The sequence below is a fragment of the Gopherus flavomarginatus genome, chromosome 2 (genome assembly GCF_025201925.1).
Source record: "Gopherus flavomarginatus isolate rGopFla2 chromosome 2, rGopFla2.mat.asm, whole genome shotgun sequence".
Lineage (NCBI taxonomy): Eukaryota > Metazoa > Chordata > Testudines > Testudinidae > Gopherus > Gopherus flavomarginatus.
Window position 1 is genome coordinate 14,948,093 of NC_066618.1, and position 22,644 is coordinate 14,970,736.

The window sequence follows — 22,644 nt, forward strand, 5'->3', positions numbered from 1 at the left end:
AAGGTTGTTAGGTCTATCCTTATTTGCTTCATCATGTTAGAAAATGCATGTAAAACTGTATAAGTGCATCATCTTGGGAAAACATTTTAACTGCAATGTATACATGTCATTGACATTATTTTTAGCAATAATTTTTCATGTATGATCCTGAATGAGTTTCCACTAAGATGGAGTCTCACCTGAGATCCCATGTGATTGTCGTTGAGAAGGAGGGATCTTGTGGAGATTGCAGAGGGGGAGCAAAAAGACTGAGGAATAGGAGTTGAGCAGTTTCCAGGAGAGACATTCATTTGGAGCAGGAACTGGAGGCAGCATTGGTAGCCTGATGGAAGAGCAGATAGTTGGGTAAGTGAGAGTTGGGGGATAAGACCTGGGATGGGGTAAAATAGGAAGCAGGCTTCCAGAGGCAGTCTGTTTTGTTAAAGCATCAATAAATATGTACCAAAGCAATAGGAATCTCAAATGCACATATGTAATTTTCAGCACAAATACATATCAAAATGATCAAAAAGCCAGCATCAGCATAACAGTGCTACATCTTAGACCAAAGCAGGATATTAGCCAAGGCAGTGATGCCTAGTGGCTAGAGTACTAGACTGAGATTCAGGAGACCTGGTTTCCATTCCCCGCTCTGCCACTGGCCTGCTTGGTGACGTTGGGCAAGTCACTTAACTTCCTTGTTCCTTAGTTTCCCATCTGTAATAAGGGCATAACGATCCTTCCATTGTAAAGTGCTTTGCAGTCTATGAAAAGTGCTACATGTTGTCATTCCCCTCTTCTGTAGGAAAGAACAATAAACCTTCCTGGCCTGGCCTGACGCCTTATCATGGTTCCTCATGAACATGGGATAAAATCTTTAGAAGCATCTAAATCCCATTTTCAGAGGAGAGTTAGACACTTAGGAGCCTAAATTCCATTGACTTTCAGTCAGGGCTTGTCTGTATGGGAAAGTTATACCACTATAATAGATGGTGAGAATTTAAATGGCTTTAGCTGTACCAGTAAAGTATATCTCCCTGTGTGGTTGCTCTTGTTCCTGTACAAGACAGACCTTTTTCTGATTGATCTTTCTGTTGCTTTGGAAGTGGGTTAAGCTAAGCTGCAAAAAGCCACTCTTATTCTAAAATAAGAGTGTCCACTGCCTGCTGACATTCCAAGTCTCTGTGACCAACCCAATCCTCTCCCCTCTACCAGGTTGATCACTCCCCATGTGTTCCAATCAAATTCCTCCTCTCCCCTCAATCTCATCTTCCTGCTTAAAGCAGCACAACAATTCATTTCTCTCCCCCATCCCCACTTCCCCCTCACAGCTGCTCCACCATTCTCTCCTCTCCTTTATCCCACCTATCCCTTCCCATATGCTGCACCATTCCCTCCTCTCCCTGTCCCATCTTCCCCCTCAGAGCTCTCCCTGTCCCATCTTCCCCCTCAGAGCTCCTCCACCATTCATTCCTATCCTCCATCCCATCTTCCCCCTCACACCTGCTCCACCATTCCTTCCTCACCTCCATCCTGTCTTCCTGCTCCAACCTGCTCCACTATTTAATTCTCTCATACTTTACCATCTTCCCCTTCAGAGCTGCTCCGCCATTCACTCCTCTCCTCCATCCCATCTTCCCTGTCACAGCTCCTCCACCATGCAGTCCTCTCCCCTCCTCCATCCTGCTCACAGCTGACCCACAATTCACTCTTCTGCCCTTCCAATATTCTCCCCACGCAGCTGCTCAACAACTCACTCCTCTTTCCCTCCCATCTTCCCATTCACAGCTGCTCCATCATTCACTCCTCTCCCTCACTTCCTACCTCTTCCCGCACAGTTGCTCCAACAGTACCTCCTATCCTTCATACCACCTTACCCTTCTCAGCTGCTACACAATTCTCTCCTCTCTCCGGTCCCATCTCCCCTCTCACAGGTGCTGCAAATTTCACTCCACTCACCATCCCATTTTCCCCCTCACAGATACTCCACCATTAAATCTTCTCCTCCATCCCATCGTCCCCCCTCACCGTTGCTCCACAATTCATCTCTCTCCTCTGTCCCACCTTCCCCCTCACAGTTGCTCCACCATTCTCTCCTCTCTTCCCATCTTCCCGCTCACAGCTTCTACACATTTCACTCCACCCCGGTTCCATATTCCCCCTCAAAGCTGCTCCAACACTCACTTCTCTATTTGATATCCTATCTTCCTTCTCATAGCTGCTGCACCATTCACTCCTCTCCTCCATCCCGCCTTCCCTCTCACACCTGATCCATCATTCCCTCCTCTTCTCCATCCCATCTTCCCCCTCACAACTGCTTCACCATGCACTCCTCTCCCGGTTGCCACCATCCCGCTTACAGCGTCTCCACCATTCACTTCTCTCTCCCGTCCTGTCTTCCAGCTCACAGCAGCTACACATTTCACTCCACTCACGGTTCCATATTCCCTATCAAAATTGCTCCACCACTCACTTCTCTCTTTCATGTCCTACCTTCCTTCTCACAGCTGCTTCACAATTCACTCCTCTCCTCAATCTCACCTTCACTCTCACAGTTGCTTCACCACTCTGTCCTCTCTCCCATCCCATCTTCCTCCTCACACCACCTCCACCATTCCCTCCTCTCCTTCATCCCAACTACAGTCACAGCTGCCCCACCATTCATTCCTCTTCCAATCCCATTTTCCCCTCACAGCTGCTCCACAATTCACTGCTGTCCTCCATTCCATCTTCCCCCTCACAGCTGCTCCACCATTCACTTCTCTCCCCCTCCCATCGTCCCACCTCACAACGGCCCCAGCATTCACTCCTCTCCTCCATCCCACCATCTTCCTCACAGCTGATCCACCATTTCTTCTTCTCCTATCCTCCTTCCCCCTTACAGCCCCTTCACCATTCCCTCCTCTCCAACACCCCATCTTCCCCATCACATCTACTCCATCATTCAGTCCTCTGCCTTGTCACATCTTCCCCCTCACAGCTGCTCCACCGTTCACTCCTCTCCTCTGTCTCATCTTCTCTCTCATACCTGAACAATTATTCCCTCCTCTTCTCCATCTCACCTTCCCCATCAAAGCTGCTCCACCCCACATTCGTCTCCACCTCCCATCCTCCCCCTCACAGCTACGCCATCATTCACTCCTCTTCTCCATCCCATCTTCCTCGTCAAGGTCCTGTACCCCTCATTCTTCTCCCCATCCCATATTCCCCATCACAGCTGCTCCACCATTCACTCCTTTATTCCATTCCACATTCCCTATTATATCTGCTCCACTATTCTCTCCTCTCCCCCATCCCATCTTTCCCCTCAGAGCAGATCCATCATTAACTTCTTTCTCTGTCCCCCTTCCACCTTACAGCAGCTCCACCATTCATTCCTCCTCCCATCCCCATCTCCCATCTAACAGCTGCTCCACCATTCACTTCTCTCCTTCCCTTTCATCTTCCCCCTCGTAGCTGCTCCACCATTCTCTCCACTCCCTCATCCCATCATCCCCATCACACTGGCTCCACCATTCCCTCCTCTCCCGTCCCATCTTCCCCCTCACAGCTCTCCATCCATCCCCTCCTCCTCGTCCCATTTTCCCCCTCACAGCTCTCCCTCCATCCCCTCCTCCTCGTCCCATTTTCCCCCTCACAGCTCTCCCTCCATCCCCTCCTCCCCGTCCCATCTTCCCCCTCACAGCTCCCCCTCCATTCCCTCCTCCCCCGTCCCATCTTCCCCCTCACAGCTCCCTTCCATTCCCTCCTCCCACCTTCCCCTTCATTCCCTCCTCCCCCATCCCATCTTCCCCTTCATTCCCTCCTCCCCATCCCACCTTTTCCTCATAGCTCCCCCACCATTCCCTCCTCCCCATCCCACCTTTTCCTCACAGCTCCCCCTCCATTCCCTCCTCCCACCTTCCCTCTCATAGCTCTCCCTCCATTCCCTCCTCCCCCTCACAGCTCCCCCTCCATTCCCTCCTCCCCCGTCCCATCTTCCCCCTCACAGCTCCCTTCCATTCCCTCCTCCCACCTTCCCCTTCATTCCCTCCTCCCCCATCCCATCTTCCCCTTCATTCCCTCTTCCCCATCCCACCTTTTCCTCATAGCTCCCCCTCCATTCCCTCCTCCCCATCCCACCTTTTCCTCACAGCTCCCTCTCCATTCCCTCCTCCCCGTCCCATCTTCCCCCTCACAGCTCCCCCACCATTCCCTCCTCCCACCTTCCCCCTCACAGCTCCCCCTCCATTCCCTCCTCCCCTGTTCCATCCTCCCCCTCCATTCCCTCCTCCCACCTTCCCCCTCACAGCTCCCCCTCCATTCCCTCCTCCCCATCCCACCTTTTCCTCACAGCTCCCCCTCCATTCCCTCCTCCCACCTTCCCTCTCATAGCTCTCCCTCCATTCCCTCCTCCCCCTCACAGCTCCCCCTCCATTCCCTCCTCCCCCTCACAGCTCCCCCTCCATTCCCTCCTCCCACCTTCCCTCTCATAGCTCTCCCTCCATTCCCTCCTCCCCCTCACAGCTCCCCCTCCATTCCCTCCTCCCACCTTCCCCCTCACAGCTCCCTTCCATTCCCTCCTCCCACCTTCCCTCTCAAAGCTCTCCCTCCATTCCCTCCTCCCCCTCACAGCTTCCCCTCCATTCCTTCCTCCCCCTCACAGCTCCCCCTCCATTCCCTCCTCCCCTGTTCCATCTTCCCCTCACAGCTCCCCCTCCATTCCCTCCTCCCCCGTCCCATCTTCCCCTCCTCCCCATCCCACCTTTTCCTCACAGCTCCCCCTCCATTCCCTCCTCCCCCTCACAGCTCCCCCTCCATTCCCTCCTCCCACCTTCCCTCTCACAGCTCCCCACCATTCCCTCCTCCCCCGTCCCACAGCTGCTCCTCCTCCATTCCCTCCTTCCCCGTCCCCCTCACAGCTCCCCCAACCGTCACGGCTTCCCCTTCTATCCCGCGTCTCCTAACACTCGCTCCACCATCCCGCACAGCTGCCCTGAGCTGATTTACCACTGAGAAGCAGCCGGTCGCCAGCAGGGGGCGCTGCCCGGTAGCGCCGGCGCTGGGGGAAGCGCTCCCGGAGTCCGGCGCCAGCAGGTAGCGGGCAGAGAGCGCGGGGCGGTGCCTGCTAACGCCTCCCCTGGGCTGGACGGGCTGGGAGCTGCGCTTTCCCACACAGGCTGGCAGGGCGCGAATAAATCATGCAGCCTCGGGAGTGGGCGCCGTCCGGGATGGGGAGGAACCGCTCCAGGGGGAAAGAGCCGCCGCAATGAGCTGGAGTTTCCACCGCTGGGGAGTTCTTGAACTGGGAGTCACACTCTGTGGATACAATGCAGTGACGCTGGGGTAGCAGGAAATAGTAAATAAAGCCAGTAAGTGTCTCTCTTTGGTTTGTTCGTTGTTAGGGGAGAAAAAGTCCTGTTCTGGATGGGACCGAGAAGGAGAAAGCTGTAAGGGGGGGGGGAGGGGGGGCTGATCCTTCCCTGCTCTGGGGCCCGCTTCCCTGTGGTGAATGGTTCCGACATGAGAGTTAGGAGACACCGTGAACCCCCTGCTGCCCACCCCTCTCCTCTGCCCTTCGCCCGCTCAGGGCTGGGCCAGGCTGCAGACTAGCGTGTGGCGGGGAAGAAAGAGAAGTTGGATCAGCAGAGCTGGTGCTGGGGTGTGAGAGCCGCCGCTTTGCTGCTGAGGGGTGACTTTTTATTCAGTCATCGTCGTATTTACTTCCAGGTCGAAAAGCACCATCCCGATAAAGAAAATCAGAACAATGTTTTCGATAATGTGATGTCGGACCCAGCTGGTCAGAAATTAAATAGCAAATTTGAAGGGGGGAAAAACCAACAGTGATTTAGATTTAAAAGTATGGCTTTAAGGGGCCGGTGAGTGTGTGTGTATAGATCGTATTCTTATAAGAATAAACGTAGTGTTTATCTTATTTGTCAAAACATAACCTAGGATATATCACATGTGTATTGTGGTAGCAGCCTTCACCCCAAAGCAGTTTGCAAAACACTCATATTTAAAAAGGTTTGGAAGATACCGGTCCGAACTGAGATCTCCACTTGACTAATGATAATATTAAAATAAAAGCATGGGGCGATCTGGAGGACTCCTGCCCCTGGTGATCATGGTTTTATCAGGACATCTGTGAGGGTGGGAGTGACATATGGGGGGTGCAGGGGGGCACCTTTTGAGAGAAGGAAAGGAGAAGTAAAGCAAAATTTGTGCAACCGAAATGTGGCTGCAATGGGAATAAATCCGATTTTTCTTGGAGATTTGGGCGAGAGGCGGTGGATTTGAGCTTTTAAAAACACATAAACACGCACAGAGCAACAAGTCTGGTTTTGCTTCGAAAGATCGAATAAAGGTGATTTGTGGTGCTTGACCGTAACCTTTTCTTTTGAGTTTGGTGGTGTTGGGGCGGCGGGGCGGGGGGGTGTTAGCCAAGAGAGGAGAGGTGTGTTAAGAACTCGGGAATGCAATTCCTCTCACCACTTTGGCAATGAGTAACTCTCCCGAAAGACAGGGCATCTAGTGGACTAAACACTGGGTGCGATCCAAAGAGGATTTATCAGTACTAAAAATAAACAAGTCCACGGATGTGTCCAATAGGCTTGTGTCTCATTTCAACCTTTTCAGGGCCGATTTGCAGATTTTTAATTGTTATTTATTTATTTATTGTTGGGTTAAATGTCCTGTCCAAGGTGCTGAAGTTGGTTTTTCCTGACATTTTCCTGGATTTAAATATTTTGGAGGAGTGAATTCTGGATTCTTTCTTTGTGGTTTGAAGTGAAAGGTGGCAGGGAGAGGAAATTGGGATGTGTTTTGAAACACATCTATTTGATCCTTGCTTTTGGCCTGGGAAAACAAGGCAGGTGGAGATGCAGATGGAAGTGGCAGAATCCTATAAGCTTTTGGTGGCAGAGACTGTAAAAGGTCAGAGCTGCTAGGGGATGTTCAGTCCACTTATTTTAATGGCTTGAGAGGACAGTGTAGCTGAAAATGATGGTGCTGTTTTGGGAGACACATTATTGCCAAGAAAATACTAAACTAGCTGCCTCCCAGAAAATTGAGGAGTACCAGTATCGGGATGAGATGGAAGAGATATCTGCTAATTTGGGAATAGTCTCTGTCTGCATAGCGTTATCAGATGGCAAGTGCAGGAGAAAGAAACCCTCAGAAATATACACTGGTTAGAAAAAATACCCAATTTCTATGGGCAAAGCAGCTCAGCGATGAAATAATTTTAATGTTGGCCTGTGGTATAAGTTGTGATATTTTTAGGTTTACATGTCAAAAGGTTTCAGCCTCAAGAAGTTGAGTTTACGTAATTCTTTGTATGTGATGATGCTAAGAATGTTCTTATACAAATATGACACAACTCATCATACATGATTGGGGATCCAGTCTGTGATGTGTGTTTTTCTCTGGTTCTTAATGTTTACTCATAGGCAGTGGTTCTCAACCAGGGGTATGCGTACTCCTGGGGGTACACAGAAGTTTTCCAGGGGATACATCAGCTCATTTAGATTGCCTAGTTTTACAATAGGCTACATAAAAAGCACTAGCGAAGTCAGTACAAACTAAAATTTGATACAGCCAATGACTTGTTTATACTGCTCTATATACATTGAAATGTAAGTATAATATTTATATTCTAAATTATTTATTTTATAATTATATGATAAAAATGAGAAAGTAAACAATTTTTCATTAATAGTGTGCTGTGACAATTTTGTATTTTTATGTCTGATTTTGAAACTTGGGGGTACACAAGACAAATCTGATTCCTGAAAGGGGTACAGTAGTCTGGAAAGGTTGAGAGCCATTGCTCTTTGGCAATCAATAATAAAACTTTGCATTTCTATTGCATCTTAAATCTGAGGATCTCAAAGCACTTTACAAACATACAGTTCAGATTCTGTCTCCATTTTTCACATGGAGGAATGTTTTTCTCCACAAGTAGCCCCACTGGGGAAGTATTATCATCCTCATTTTACAGAAGGGAAAACTGAGTTTAAGTAACTTGCCAGATGTCACAAAGGCAGTCTGTGGCATCACCAGGAATTAAAGCACACTTCAATTCCTGGGCTTTGGCCAGAAGGCTTCCTAGTTCCAAATTCTGTCTCTTTAGTTGGGAGTAAATATCTGTTTTAAGTGATGAAAACATTGTATGCCTGAATTATAGCACAAACTGCCCCCTGTAATCTTGGCTTGTTTGTTTTTTTCATCCAGAACTGAAACTGTGAGTGCACTTTGACCTGACAGTGTCTATTTAGGCTTATCTTGCAAAGTAACAGTTTCTAAATGAGGATGGAAATCAGGTCACATTTCTGGCTCTGCAGGATTTATCTCATTTCTCTTTTTCCTAAGTAATTAGAGTTGCTAGTAATGAGGAGAAGAAAACTCTTTCAGGACTGGAATGTCCCTAACCTTTCTTGCTTTCTTCTAGTATTTGTGCCACAGAATCAACCCAGGTGATGTATTAGTTTGTCATGTGAGGTCTGTTAGTACCAATGTGTAGGAGCTGGTTACCTTTAGGTTTTGGCATAGCTACTGTGGTCACCCTTACAAATATGCCTATTTTTCCTTTGATAAATAGTGTTGCCTTGGTATTTTCCACTACTTACTGTAGGGAACAAGTAGAATACTGCAGATACGAGGGTGAAATTATTTAGGGCCAGATCATGCCTAATCATATGCAGTCATGCAAGGGATTAAGATCTACTGTGTGCTGCTTCCTCACATCTTATCTTGGGTTTAGGAGGAGAAGAGTAACGGTGGGACTGTAAACCTGATAATTCATATATTGCACAAGCTTTTTAAATGTAGAAATAACAAGCAAGAAGTAATAAAATGGCACCAAGATTCTTCTTTACATTGACACATTTAGAAATTCTGTAGTCACATTGAAATTACACCCTTAAACTGCCCCTTGCCTATTTTCCTCCCAATCTAAAACTGGTCAGACTTTTAAAAAATATTATAATTATTAAAAGTAACAATAATAAGAAAGCATTTCCTCTGCTGAAATATTTATATAAACTTTCAGATCAAACTGAACTCTTCCAGTTCACTCATAAGCTTCTCCAGAGGAGTTTATGTTGTTAATACTAACAATCCCTTAACTACAGCAGTGGTACACAATGCTACCATCATATTACATAAGTCTCCCCAAAATTTCCAGAAACATATAGTTCTAATAATACTCTAAATCCAGGTTATCATTTGAAAATTATCCACAGAATGTGCTTTAACTAACTTTGTAATTTGATGCCGCTTTAATATGGAACATTTTAAAAATAGTAATAAATGTTCAAACTTGGGTTCTTAAAGTTAGACACCTAATCTAATTTTAGGTACCTATGGAGTGTCTGATGTTCCGAAGTGCTTAGCACTTCAAAAGATTCTTGGAATTACCAGACTGGATAGGACCAATGGTCCATCTAGTTCAGCATACTGTCCCTCATACTTTCAGATATTTCAGAGGAAGGTTTAAAATGCCCCTGCAGTAGGCAGTTACAAAATAACTTATCCCTGGAGGAATTTTCTTTCTAAACCCATTTGTTAGAGAGAGAGAGAGAGTGTTTATAATGACCCTTCAAAAATCTTGGGGTTTTTTTATTCCTAATATTATAACTGAATATTTTTGTTATCAAGCTAAAGGTCCATTTTTTTTGAGTCCCGGTGCCTAAATATGCAAAATTTCTTTACTTTTGTTTATAACACACAGTCTTGGAGTCTAGTCCTACAAGCATTCCATTTGTCAAACCCCTGTTGACTCAGGGATTGCAGGATCAGATCCTGAATTGGTTCTATGTAACCAGCATAATAACATACCTTAGAAAAAGACCATTTCTGCAACTTTCACTGGATGAAATTCACCTTTTCCCAGAGGGTCAGCTCAAGTCTTTTGCACAACTTAAATCCTCAGAATAGGCCCTGTGCTGTAATTTCCCTCACAATGAGTAATAAATTCTTATAAAATATCAACCTGTTTAAAACAATCTTTGTGAGTTACTAGCATGTAAACAAGTTTAAAGTTTATATATGGAAATATATGGTAAAGATTTAAGATTATTAGTTGAAAAAGTGGTAGGATTAGAAATGTTAGATTAATACTTCCCATGTTGAAATCAAGCCTTGCAAATCTTGTTCACTTGGTGGAGTTGTGGTAACAGTTATTAAGGAAAAATAATTTATTCCAGTTTTACTAGAAATGAGCTTTAGAATGCATCTTTTAAGTATCATAATGTGGTAAAGAGTCGGCCATTTAAAGTACTCGAAGGTCTGATATTTTAGAGGTGGTTACATAATGTACAATTAAAAAATCACACTACAGCCTCTTTAAAATACCTGCCTTATTATAACAGGATAATTATGCTGGTTTTAATGGAGCTGGGTGCTTAGGGTAAGGCAACTTTATGTACCAAAAGTACATTACTTTCACTGATATTGGCAGCAAGAGTGTTTATGAGGACTTCATAAAAGATGTAGTGTAGTGTGTATAAGTTTTAAAATACTTTGTACGTTTAAAATAACAATGTCCTCCCCCTCACCAAATAGGAAATTCTCCTGGTCCCTGTTATAGTCCCAAAGCTCGCCACGTTTGTGTCTTCACCCCAGTTCCCATCCTGCTATGGTTCTCATGTTACAGAGATTGTCTTGCCCTTCTGGCAGAGGATAGCTGAGTGAAAGTGCTCCCCATATTAGTATAGAGATTGCTACAGAATGACGCAGAGGCTCTCTCTGCCTCCTAGTGGCTAAACATACAGCTTCTGCTACATTCTCAGCCCCAGAGTGAAGAGCTGATTTTGAATTTCAAACATGGTAGAGCAATGCACTACTCTGATGCTGCTGGATTGGCTTGTAGGGTTGACGGTAAGATCTGCTAGAATTGGTACATGTAATATTTTGCTAATACAAGGATGTGGAAAGGACTACAAGTATCTTAAGGATTTTTCTTTCTCTACAACAGTATTTCACTTTGAAAGGTCTAATCTCCAATTAATGCATATATGTAATTCTCGTTCATATGGGAGTTACTGTATGCATGTGTACTGATGGGAAAATAACCCCTTTAAATGTTGTAATGTACCGTACAGTTACCAGTGATGAAGGCTGTTCTTCACAAGCCAAATCTTTAAATTCTTATGCAGTTTTTGTTCCCAAAACTGATGGGCAAATTCTCAAAACTGATGGTCAAATTTTGCTCCTTGTTCCACTGGTGTAAATACAGACTAACTCCTTTGACTTCAGTGAAACTAAACTGGATTTACATAGTGTAACTGAAAACAGAATTTACACTGAAGGCCTCCAGTTTTGGCTCTAGGTGACAGTTTGTGTAGTAGTGTCAACGTATGTCCAGTTATATTCCCTGTCTCAAATAATTAATTAGTCTATAAAAGTTTCCAAGAAAACTGTGTATTTAAAACACTTCCAGAAAAATTATCTACAAGACCCTTTAGAGGTTAATTTTAGAAAATATTATTTTTTCCTTCTGCTGAAACCAGATATAATTTGAAAGATAATGTACTGAGATTAAAATATAGCATGTAATTATATATTGCACATGAATAGCTTTCCTGATTTTTAGTGGGTTTAGATTTTTTTCAAATTTTCTCTACAGACAACCTGTTAAAGAGAGAAGAGTAAATAATGTTATGAAACTACTCATCTTAATTTAAAAAAGAAATCACCACAGCAAACTGAGAGAAAGGAAGAGAACTAAAAAAATCTTTCTCTCTCTTTTTCATACCCTTCTTTAGGCACTACTATAATACAAATAAATATTTTAGTTTTTTCTGTAGAGCCAACGACGCTACAATACGAGAGCCTGACCCAAAGCACTTTGTTGAAAGTGGAAAGACTCCTATTTATGTCAGTGGGCTTTGGTCAGAACCTAAGTGCTGCATAGGAAAATTAGAGGTGTATAGAGAGATTTATGGTGGAGTCTATGGCGTTTTGTGTTTTTCCTTCCCGTAGTTAGAAGAAGCTATGCTTGGGGTATATAATTTAATTTTATATGCAGTACATATAAGCTTTAAAGCACAAAGAGACCTTCTAAACAGCCAAATTGCATCCAAACAAGTTATTGGGAATGAACACTGCTAAATCTTGTTACATACTGGAGTACCAAAGATCTCTCTGACTCTTTTGGTGGATTGTAAAACATGGTTATGAAAATGTAATCGTAAGTTGAACTGATAAATGCAATGTTTATTTCTCTTCTACTGTTCATTTGGTGCACTATTAAATACCCTAATCAGTACACAAGTATTGTTCTGTTTACTGAAAAAAGCATTTACGTTTCACAATACATCTCATATGTCTTTGTTGTCCCAAAGAATGCTAAGTTAATAGCTCTCGACCCATTTGCTCTGTCCTAAACAGAGCCATAATCTTCCTGCAATACTCTGATTTACTGGATTACTTCCAACGATTTCTCCTCAGATTCCAGAAACATGCCCCAAAGCACTGTGATTTACTATGCTGCCTCCTTTGAAGTGACCTGGGGAGTGGCAAAGAAGTAGTTCTTTGGTCCTGCTGCAAATAGCGTGAGCGGCTGAATGTGAGATTTTGTCTGAAAAGTTTGAAAGATCTTGTTGAAGAAATCAGTTGTTGTTTTATTTTATTAGTAAGCTAAAGTGATCTTCAAAAAGTGAAACCAAGGCTTTTAGGTGTGTCTCTGGTGCCTCACACCATGGCAAATCTGGAGCACTTTTCTTGCAGTCAGTGGAGCTGACTGTAAAAACCTGGTGGTGTAAGAGTGGAGTAAGTGAGATCAGGCTCAGCCCCTGAGTGAGGCTGTATATATAAACTAAAATCACCAAGAACAGTTAACACCAGCAGGTCACGGCATTTAAAACACATCCAGTAGCTTCATAATAAAGGTTTCCAAAACTATTGTAAGTGCTTGACCCAAAGCCCAGTGGAGTCAACAGGAAGATTCTTATTGACTTCAGTGGATCAGGCTCTCCATTTCTGAAACCTCATTCTCTCTCCTGAGATTTTCAGAGGTTTTTGTTTGGGTATTTTTAGATAAATTATGTCAAGTGTTGTTGTTTATTGGGTCATTTACTTTAGTTAAATAAGGAAATAAACTGGTAATATTGAAACACGGTAGTCGTACTTTGCTATGTACTTAATCACTCATCAGTCAAACACTGCAATGTCATTTTTTTTATACCCTTGTTGCCTAGCCAATGAATGCTTAACCAGCATACTGTAATAATACCAGCAGGTAATGGCGTGCATAGACTAGATAGAGCTAATCATATTGTTTAAAGCGGACGGAGATAAAATCCTAGGTGTTAAGCGTGCTGCTTTCAAAGGTTAAGTGCATTTTAAAACACTTTTTAAAAGTTAAATCATAAGGACTTGGGCCTGATCCAAAGCCATTTTTGGTCAATGAAAATACTCCCGTTAACATCACTGAGCTTTGGATCAGAGCTTTACTTTGTTAATTTATTAGTAGTAGTACAGTAGTTTATGAATATTTGCGTTGCATCAGTGCCTACGAGCCCCAGACATAGATTCATAGACTCATAGATTCTAGGGTCAGAAGGGACCAATGTGATCATCTAGTCCGACCCCCTGCACAAAGCAGGCCACAGAACCCTACTCATTCACTTCTATAACAAACCCCTAACCTATATCTGAGTTATTGAAGTCTTCAAATTGTGGTTTGAAGACCTTAAGCTGCAGAGAATCCACCAGCAAGTGACCCATGCCCCACGCTGCAGAGGAAGGCAAAAAACCTCCAGGGCCTCTGCCAATCTGCCCCGGAGGAAAATTCCTTCCCAACCCCAAATATGGCTATCAGATAAACCCTGAGCATGTGGGCAAGACTCACCAGCCAGCACTCAGAAAAGAATTCTCTGCAATAACTCAGATCCCATCCCATCCAACATCCCATCACCGACCACTGGGCATACTTATCTGCTGGTAATCAAAGATCAATTGCCAAAATTAGGCTATCCCATCATACCATCCCTTCCATAAACTTATCAAGCTTAGTCTTAAAGCCAGATATGTCTTTTGCCCCCACTACTCCCCTTGGAAGGCTGTTCCAGAACTTCACTCCTCTAATGAAGAACAAAGCAAATATCTTCACCCACCAGACCCACACACGAATCTTGGAGTGTCCATGGGGAGCAGAGGGCAGCTGTGGGCTTTATGTGGCTCTGCCTCATTTCTCTTGGAGCCAAATGTTTGGATGGCTCTGGGAGCTGCTGCACCATAGATTCCCTTCCTGAAGAACCCTAATGCAAAGTTGAGAGGTATGGGAAAAGCAAAAGAGGCCTAGGATAATCTGGAACTTTCTCTAGGGACTCTGTGTGTGGCTGCTGGTGGTGGTGGTAGTGGGTGGGGGGCAATGTGTGTTCTTTCTCTCAACCCTGCCAAGAGTTGGTCATCACCCAATATCCCCTACCTGCTGCATGTCCCTGGCTTACACAGTTCTTCCCCCCATACCTATCCCCAGCTGATCACCAGTCCCAGAATTTGGGGACTACAAATATGGCTGAAAACCCCATTTGCCATTCCCTACTACGATCCTGCATTGAATGCATCAGAAACTGTCTGTGTTTGGATATATGGCTTGTTACTAAGTGACTGTATTTACGTATTGTGTGTTTAAAATTGTGTGCTTCAAACATTAATAATATAAGAAAACAGGTAGAAATGAACTGGGTAATGGAACTGACAATACAGAGTTTAGCTATGACTGACGCAGCTGCACATCCCCTATGTTGCTGGAAATTGACATCTATAGTTTGGAATTCCAGTGGACAGGCCCTACTGTGGGTTGCCCCCCTGGCACAAAGTTGCCTTAAACCTAGAGAATCCAGCTCTCTGAAGATTGCCCATGTGTAAGGGGTTCTTGGGGGTGGGGGAAGATAGTCCCACACAGCTGCTTCTGCACCACCCCTTCTCCTGCCCACCAGTGCAAGTGGAATAGCCAAGGAAAAATGGAGTGTGTTTGGGGGATCCCTGGACCCTGGTATTTTGCAGCTGCCAGAAAGATTTCTGGGAGCTGTTAGCACCTGGCATAGATTAGCACAGCCTATTCTGCAGACTGGCCTGGTGCCAGGGCAGCCTCATTATTGAGTGAGCAGCTACGTGGCTTTGGGCCCCTCCTTCTCAGCTGTGAGTCTGGTCCTTATTTTCTGTCAGTATATAAATCTAGTCTATCCCTTGCAGTAGTCAGATCAGAAATCTCGCTTGTAATTTAAAATCTTATTTTCATACACATTTCACAGTTTATTCCTGGTGAGAAGCAATTCTGACCTTGTGAACTTTCAGGCTGCATGAAATGGATGCAATGAACTTTTAAAGTTAAGAGCATCCTATCAGCAGGGGGGAGGAGTATCTATGTGTGATGGCCATCATCTTGATTGACAACCAGACTGAACTGGGTGCAGTCAGAGCTGAAAGCTTGAGCTAAATAACCAAGGCTCTGTAGCTGGGGAGCGTGGTGTGTGTGTGTACAAGACACAGTCTCTGTGAACCAGGCACAAGAGAGAGGATATGTAACAACGGCTGGCCAGGGCAGAGGAATGGAGTGGTGTGCACATGTGCTGATAATATTTAAAAAAAGCAGCCCAATGCCCTTTGTTTATTGTGAGTTGCTGAGCTAAGAAGGTTTATCTCTGTTGCAGCTGTGATTCTGAAGGGCTGATTGTTTATCAGGATCAGGAAGAAATATTTTAAAATGTTGTTATCTTTAGGCTTGGTTCAGTGTTAGGCCTATTGACTCTGACAGTTCCCCCAGGAACATTTTCGGAGGATATTTCCATTTCAATGAGCGAGTCCCCCTTTAGTGAGATGATGATATACTGTATCCCTTTAGCTGCATTCCTATTTTAAAGCTTCATTTCATCCCCTCACCCCCTCCTTTACCGTGTCTGATAATGACTTTTTAAATTAGTCATCACATGAGGTGTGAAATTCTAGAACTGAGTGCACAGCCCAAGGAAGCAGACTCTGCTCTCAGCCACATGTATGTAGACAGAGACCCCCTTTGCCGCAGCCAATGCCAAACTCTGCAGCTGCTACTGCGGGCCGGGGGCCGCTGTTCCCCCTCTACGTGTATCTTCACAGATTGCAAATCCACCATGTACTTGCTTCTTTTGCAATCATAGGGAATGGCTTCATGGTACGTATAGTCCAGTACCCCTGCCTGGCCTCTCCACAGCAGTCCCACCACATGTTCCTTCTTCTGTAGTAGCCACAGTGGCATGGGGGGAGCATTACCTCTATCACTTAGATTCATTAAGTCCTTTGTTCCCATCTAGTTCAATGTTAAATGGTGGCATCAATGCACCTCTTCATTTGTTGACTTTTGAAATATTTTTCTCCCTCCCTGCACTGTCTCTCATGTCCTCATTTGAGATGCAAAGCTGAATTTGAGAGCTGTTCATCTTCAGTTCAGTTCCAAACCAGTTGTGTGAGGTAGGTAACAGAATCACTCTGTTACATGAGCACCAGGACTTGCATTATAGGCCTTAGACAGGCCATGTGAGCTGCACGGCTGATCAGTTCATTTTATAAGTTGGGGATGGGGTCAATCATGCTACTTTTACAAGTTACCCCTTGTGGGATAGTCATGGAGTGACACTGGCTTTAGTTTCAGGGCCTCAGCAAGTTTTCCTTCTTAAAGGCAGCTCTGTTGATTGCAGCGGGGAGTGTAGTAATCAATGAACCTTTGAAAATCTGGTGGGTCCATTCAAATAAGCATCTGAAGTTTAGCTGCCTTTTTGGCCTAGAAATCATGCTAGAAATTGCATGAGTTCTGGTATTCTTAGAAGAGTTGCATTACTCCCTGATTCTAGCCAGGGCAGCTTTTCTCATCTCAGTATATTTTGGTACTTCTGCTCCTGAATAAAACCAGGAAGAATGGAAAAATAAGAAAGTAAAGGGCAGAAGTGTTATCAAGCCCTACCAGCAGGGGCGGCTCTAGGCATTTTATGGGAGGTCCTCTGAAGCCGCGGGACCAGCGGACCCTCTGCAGGCATGCCTGCGGGAGGTCTGCTGAAGCCGCGGGACCAGTGGACCCTCCGCAGGCAAGCCACCGAAGGCAAGCCCCTGTGGCTTGCCGCCCCAGGCACGCTGGGGCCTGGAGCCGCCCCTGCCTGCCAGACACCAGGGTGGGATGAACTCCTACTTTAGGCACCTACATCCAACATTTAGGTACACTGGCATTCACAAATGCACCTAAGTTTCCACTGTTACACCCACCGAGATGCCTAAATTTCAGCATCTGGCCATGCACAATGCCACCTCAATCCTGACACCACTCACCACCTAGCTCACACCTAAGCCCCAGTAGCATTCACAAGTCAGACTTTACCTCAATTATCTTGTCTTCAGGGCGTCATCTGGCAGACATGCTCATAACATTCCTTAACTTGCACAAAAGATGGTGTGACATTTTCTGGGGGGCTCCTTATTGTGAGGCACCTTGCTACCTGCAGCCCTTAGCATGAGAAAGCCTTGTCTGTACTCTCCCAGCTAAAGGCAGCACAAGCTTTGCTCTCTCAGTCTACACAGGCTCTTCTGTCCCTCTCCAGGCAAGTTATAGGCATACACCAACCTCTGAGCATCTGCCTGCAATATCCAGCTCTTGATCTAGCGGACACTCCCAGAATTCTCAGATCTTCTACTCCCAAAGAAACAGGACCCCACAGCTTGTCAGTTCCACTGCAGAACACAGCTCTGCTTAACGCACAGCACTTAGATTTGTTTATAGAGAAAGCAAGTATAAGTTTATGTAACAAAGAACAGATATTCAAGTGACAGCAAGCAGAAATATTGGAAACAAAGGAAACAACATATACGGTTGGAAACAACATATACAATAGAACCATCCCATGCATTCTAGAGCCTAAAGATAACTAGAGCAAAAGCTCACTCCAAATCCTTCTGGCATACTACAGCCAGGGCTGACTCCAGGCACCGGCTTAGCAAGCAGGTGCTTGGGGCGGCTAAGGGAAGGGGTGGCACGTCGGGCTCTTCGGTGGCAATTTGGCAGCGGGTCCCTCAGTCCCTCTCGGAGGGAAGGACCTGCCACCGAATTGCCGCCGAAGAAGAAAGCGGCACGGTGGAGCTGCCGCTGATTGCGATCACGGCATTTTTATTTTTTTTTTCACCACTTGGGGCAGCAAAAACCCTGGAGCCAGCCCTGACTACAGCCAGGCTTGCTGTGATCTTCTGTTCCCAAGACAAATCACACTGCTGTCTTGCCTTCACAGTGGAAGATGCAGAGCATGCCTTTGTCCATACAGCTACAGTCCAGAAATCCATTGTCTTCACTTGCAAACAGGACAACCCTTGCTGCTTGTGTTTTCCTATCTAGAATCTCCCCTGGAGACTTTGCAATCGCTTGATAAGCATTTTGTTCAGACTATAAATAGGTATTCATTGTGAAGTATACAATACTCAATTACATGTAGCCAGACAGATAGATTAACTGCTCTTGCCTGAAAGAAACCTGTTTCTCAACTTTGACGTGACCAGCCCCAAGTCACAGACTTTAAGAACATAATTTTCACTGTATATACATAATTCCTTACACATTATCAGTACATACATTTCACAGTGATTGTGAGCACCAAGTAGCTGTAGGGATCTTACATGAGCCTCTTTGGTGAACTAGTATGCATGGATTCCTGTAATCTGATTCACAGCTGGGGGTGCCTTCTAGTCCAGTGATTAGAGCCTTTATCCAGGATGTGGTACCCACCTCTGCCTAATAGGGAATAGGAATTTGACCTTAGATCCCCCACCTCCCAGGAGTGGACCCTAACCACAGAGTTATGGAGTATTCTGGAGCAGGCTTTTTTCAGTGATCCCTGCTGAAGCAATTTTGTATATAAATATTTAAATATTCCTTGGGCCAGAAAAAGAGTGGTAATGGCTCTATAGCCCAGTGGTTAGTGCACTCACCTGAGAAATGGGTGACCCAGCTTCCAGTCGCCTTGTTCCAGTATTTAATTATCTATATACAGTGGAGCAGCTTCAGCAGGAGAGATTGACACTATCCCATAGCCCAGTGGTTACCACCCTCACCTTAGAGCTGGGAGGCTCAAGTCCTTGCTATACATCAGGCAGGGGATCTGGCTGCCTCCCACAGCCTGAGTGAGTGCTCTAACCATTGGGCTAAAGATTATGAGAGGGGATTCTCCTCTTCAGTTTTTTTTGCAATAAAGCACTAATCTGGCTTACACACCTAACTCCAGAAGCAAAGCACCTCCCTCCATTCCAGACTTAAGTGCCTAAGTTCCCTTGGCTTTACCCTTCTCCCTAGCACTTACTATTGGCAAACTTTAATAGCTCTGAATGCTGGCTTTTGTGAATCCCATTCTCAGGTGCTTAACTCTTCCCATACTTTGTATAGGAAGCCTGGGTTCCTAATTCAAGGTTATGAATTCCCATAGGTAGCAGAGCACCTAAGTCTCCCTCGTGAATTGCATCCAAAAAGCCTGATTTTGATATCACTTGCACCTGTGTAAATCAGCATAACTCAATTGAAGTCAGTGTTTAAGGTAATAGGTGGCAGTTCAAAACACCTCAAATAGAGTGGAGTTACACCAGGGTGAGGCATATCAGACTCAGTGCTTTGGGGTGTACCTGGCTATGTAATTAGATAAAGAGCAACAGAGAAGGATGTTCCTAGAATACCTTTGCATCTTAAAAGTTTAGTTCCAGCTTAGTCTGAGTTTTAGGAAAAGGTTCAGGAGTTTGCTTATTTTATCTGAAACACTTTTGTTGATTTCTAAGGAGAGGCAAATAAATAGCACCCTGCTGGAAACAGAGAACCAAAGGGAAAAACTATAAAAGAGATTTCTGGCAGTTAGTGAGGAATAGTTGCTAGTAACTAGGCTCCATGAAGTAAGCTACAAGAGGGGAATGTTCCCTAGTGGCATTATCTCCCATTGATGGCAATGCCCCAGATCCTCAGATGTTATAATTCAGCATAGCTACATGGACATCAGTGGAACTACACTTATTGACAGCAGTTGAAGCTCTAACACAGTTAGTTACATATTGATGAAATAAATCTTACAACAGTGGTTCTCAACCAGGGGTCTGAGGCCCCCCAGGGGGGCCATGAGTAGGTTTCAGAGGGGCCACCAAGCAGGACCATCATTAGACTTGCCGGGGCCCAGGGCAGAAAGCCAAAGCCCTTCTGCATGAGGTTGAAGTCCAGGCCCTGAGCCCCGCCACCCGGGACTGAAGCTGAAGCCTGAGACAAGTAGCCTCATGGGAGGCCCTGTGGCATGAGGCCACAGACAACTACCCTGCTTGCTAACACCTAACGCCAGCCCTGGCTTTTATATGCAGAAAACCAGTTATTGTAGCACAGGGAGGCTGTGGAGTTTTTATAGCATGTTGGGGGAGGAGGGGAGCTCAGAAAGAAAAAGGTTGACAACCCCTGTCCTGGAATACTCAAGGAACTGACTGAGGAGATATCTGAGCCATTAGCTATTATCTTTGAAAAGTCATGGAAGACAGGAGAGATTCCAGAGGACTGGAACATAGCAGATATAATGCCAATCTATTAAAAGGGAAATAAGGACAACTTGGGGAATTACCGAACAATTAGCTTAACTTCAGTACCGGGAAAGATAATGGAGCAAATAATTAAGCAATCAGTTTGCAGATACTTAGAGGATAATAAGATGATAAGTAACAGTCAGCATGAACAAATTGTGTCAAACCACCTTAATAGCTTTTTTTGACAGTCACAAGCCTTGTTTCCGGGGGGAAGTGGTAGATATGGTATATCATAGCTTTAGTAAGGCTTTTGATAGTGTCTCTCATTACCTTCTAATAAACAAACTAGGGAAATACAACCTAGATGGAGCTACTATAAGGTGGGGTGCATAACTAGTTGGAAAATCGTTCCCAGAGGGTAGTTATCAGTGGTTCACAGTCATGCTGGAAGGGCATAATGAGTGGGGTCCTACAGGAATCAGTTCTGGGTCCAGTTCTGTTTAATATCTTCATCAATGATTTAGATAATGGCATAGAGAGTACACTTATAAAGTTTGCGGACGATACCAAGCTATGATTCTATGATTCTGTGTTTGCACTGGAAGAAAAATGTACTCTGAACACGGATGGGACATGTCAGTGGATACATTTGATGTTTTTATAGTACTCCAAATTAAGACGCAGTCCTGTGAAGAGCTGAGAGCTTTCAGTTGCCATTCACTTCACTGGGAATTGAAGAGAATCAGGATTCAATCCTGCAATGTACTGAGTGGGAAATCCTGCCTCTCATGAAGTCAAAGGGAGTTTTACCATTGACTCCAATAGAGCCAGGATTTCACCCTGAGTGATCCTGTGAAGTTAGCACCATCAACTCTTACAGGTTTTAATCAAGGGAAGCTGAAAACACTTATCAACTTGCAGGAGCATTCAATACAAAACAGGATTGGGCCCTCATCACCTCACAGCTTTGGGTCCATAGTATTCCATATTGTACTTCAAGTTTTCCTTTAAAATGGCAACATCTGGGTAAGTTAGATTGGATTTCATATTCATGCTTTTACATTTTCCCCACTGCAGTATTTCTTTGCAGTGCACTTCTGTAATGGTAAATATGAAAGTCACTGATTATGAAGACAGACTTTTTTATAGCAATGTCATGATTTGTTGTGCTTTCTATCGATCTTAGTGTTTCCTACTGCACCTGTCATCAGAGTATGCCACACTGTATGTCAATAAGTGACATTACTTACATAATTTTCTCTACTAGAGCGAAACATTATAACGTGCTATAATATAGTCAATAACTTTTCTAAAAAGCAAGCTGGCTGTATCGATCAGTGTTCTTTGCTGTGGTTAGTAAACAGCATGCTAAAAATAAAAAATATATAATGAAGATCAATGTCTAATTGATTTTAAGTTGTCATGTCCAGTTGAAAAAGAGAACCTGTGCTTTCTGGAATGTTACTAATGTTCTGGAGCTTTATAAAGCTCAAAAGTAAATGGCCACATTAATAGCAAGGTCTGAGATCTGTTGTTTTTGGCTTTGTACAGAATTTTAGGCACTTAAAAGTCAGAAAAAGTTCAAGTGTTCATTAAATACTTATGAGAATGTGCAATGTCAGTGAAATTCCTGTAAAAATACTCTCCTGTGAGGTGTGCTGCCTGGGAATGGTGGTTTCTTGAATCAGAAGATGCAGGGTGATCCAGTAATTGTTCAGAAAAAGAATGCTGCATAATTCTCAGATCAGCTTTATAGTGACAACAATTTAAAATAAATACAAAATGGAGGGACTCTCATGAGATCTGATCTTGCAAAATAGCCACTAACTTGGGTTCAGCTCTCAATTGCATCACAATTCCTTTCCGTTTTGGCTCTGGTCTGGAACCAAAACCATGAAGGTCAGGAATGGACGTTGGGGTTCAGAACTGTAGCTTCATGTCTGGAAGAGGTGTGGATTCAAGATTCCAGTTTTGACTCACCTCTATTTGTAGTCAGAGTCACTGGTGTAACTGTAGTACTTAGAAGGCAGTCCTCAGGGCTGGGGCAATTGCGTGAAAGTTTGAGGTTGGGCAAGTACCTTTATGCTGCCCATCCTATCCTGGAACTTGCCATCTCCCGCCCTCCATCAGCCCCGAGCTCCTAGTGCCCTCTCTCCGTCCTCTGTTTAAGCTTGTAATGTTTCTGGA

At 44.6% G+C, this 22,644-nt stretch overlaps 1 protein-coding gene across 1 annotated transcript in view; it reads left to right on the forward strand.

Annotated features, from left to right (window-relative positions):
* The first annotated feature begins 5,184 nt into the window (after positions 1 to 5,184).
* The window catches only part of LOC127045478 (sodium channel protein type 5 subunit alpha-like), a 365,137-nt gene continuing 347,677 nt past the window's right edge, over positions 5,185 to 22,644 (forward strand). The window contains exon 1 of the mRNA XM_050941520.1: positions 5,185 to 5,330. The gene's annotated coding sequence lies outside the window, so the exon portion shown is untranslated. The remainder of the gene's footprint in view (positions 5,331 to 22,644) is intronic.